Here is a 2,110-nt window from a genome sequence, read left to right as displayed (position 1 = left end):
GCAGAAAAAAAAAGAATATCATACAAATTTCAAATGAAGAATCTGTATAAAGACAACAACAAATACTGATTTATTCAAATCACTCACAGTAAAGGAAAGCATAGTCAAATTAAAATTCAATTCATCACCACCACCCAAAGCAGCATAATGTTTGAAAAAGTGCTACCTGTTAATTTAAAAAAATCTTAAATCCTGAATTATGAACAAATATGATTATTATTTCTGATTATCATCAAGGATCCACATATCACTACCTCACAGTTTTGAATAACCTCTGCAATACTAAATTTATAACATACATTTTTTCCTCTAAAGTCACCAGTTTTCATAGTTTACCAGAATTGCTAAAAATCTTATTGAATTTGAAAGTACAAATAGCAACAAATAGTGCCATTTCAACAGTGTTTTATTAAAATTATCACAAAACTTTTTTCAAAAAGTCTAAGAAAAGAAAATTGCTATGATATTTACACTTCTGTTTTATATTACTGGAGGTACTATAGCAAATCAGAAAAAAAACACAATGCAAAATATACCAGAGCAACAAAAGATGAAAACAAACATAAAATATGCAACTGTAGGTATAAAAAACACATTCTCAATTTCAGCTGTTTTTAGATACATCAGTAAAGTTTTTAAGATGATTTTAAAAGCCAACTGTGTTACAGTGAATGGAGAATTATTGCATCGTACGCTGGCTTCTTGTGGTTGTACTTTCTGACAAAAAGCAGCAGTTCCATTGGATCTCTTCCTCTCTAGAATTCCAACCGTCATAGTGCAAGGCTCATAAATCTAGCTGTTCTGTTTCTACAGAATTTTGACTTTGCCCATTCTCATCAAAAATACTGCAATGGATATGCATGAGTTAATGGCTTCAGTCTGTCTCATTCTGAACAGGATGGAGTTAACAAGAGTCATCAGTAAACCAGCATTGCTGATGGAAGCCTTGAGGCCTTCTGCAACAGTGGAACAGCACATACCACAGATAGTTAAGTAACAGCTGTTAACAAACCAACATTAAAAGTACAAAAAAAAGAGTGAAAAGACTTCAGATTAGTGTTGCTGTTTTCTTTCTGAACAGCACTGCAAATTCTTTGAGGTTCTAACTCTGCATTGTATTGTACTTCAGAACTACTGGTGACTATAAAAAGTCTTAGATTTGGGACAGGGGCTATGTCTCCAAATGGATGATATTGATTCAATCACCTGGGATTGCATTTAAAACAGTTTAATAAAAAAGTAAATAAATATAATTTTCAAGCTGCTGAACTGTGTCATTGTATAATTTTACCTTTTGTAGCTGAAATAAAAATAATTCCTGCGGGTTCTATGTCACCAAAGACTTTAGAAAAGAATTGAGCAAAGGTTATTTTGTTTCTAATGAAATCTTGGAAAAAACATTTTATAGTAGTGAAATAAATATTTTGAGAGCTGCAGCAAAAATCACTTAAAAGGCAGTAGCTTTTTAAAGGATCGGTAATAATATTTAGAAAAAGAAATGTTTCTCATTTTGTATAGAAATGTTTTACACATTCAAAGTTACAGAGTAATATTTTGAATTCTAAATTCAACTGTGCACGTCATATTTTAGTATTGCTTTTTTAATGTCAAATTAAGTTCCTTAAATACGTTAGTATTTGCTCTCAAACTATCATTGTAATAAGTGCAATACACTACGTTTTGTTACATGAGTTCTTAAAATTTCTTTAGGTCTTAGTCCTGAAATTAAGTATTCACATGCTTGATTTCATATGCGTGATTTTCCCTATTTAAGTTCCAACTTCATCAAGCTGCTCAGAACAGCAGGCACATATATTTTTTATTAGACTAGATCCTAATTCTGAGCATTCAAACCATAAAAAGTTAGACATTTTAAGGCATGATAATGAACTTGGGTAAAAAAGTTAAGTATAGCCATCTTTATGAATAAGTTCCAAACAGTTGATGTAGTCCGTGTTGAGTGAAATTTGAAATTATTGAGAATTACCTAAGCCTCTGTATATTTAAGTATTACATACAGTAGGACTACATTACAATTGTGTTTTCTACTTTCTAGAAACAGCAAAAACATGGTAAATTTAACTGATGAATTCTGCCATCAAGGGAATGA

The 2,110-nt window shown here is 31.0% G+C and overlaps 1 protein-coding gene across 6 annotated transcripts in view; it reads right to left on the bottom strand.

Moving 5' to 3' along the window:
* RALGPS1 (Ral GEF with PH domain and SH3 binding motif 1) overlaps positions 1-2,110 on the bottom strand; it is a 109,732-nt gene that overhangs the window by 82,836 nt on the left and 24,786 nt on the right. The gene's annotated exons all lie outside the window — the stretch shown is intronic.

The sequence above is a fragment of the Cygnus olor genome, chromosome 19, assembly GCF_009769625.2.
Source record: "Cygnus olor isolate bCygOlo1 chromosome 19, bCygOlo1.pri.v2, whole genome shotgun sequence".
NCBI lineage: Eukaryota > Metazoa > Chordata > Aves > Anseriformes > Anatidae > Cygnus > Cygnus olor.
Note: the sequence above shows the minus strand (reverse complement) of the source record. Positions and strands in the feature narration are given on the sequence as shown.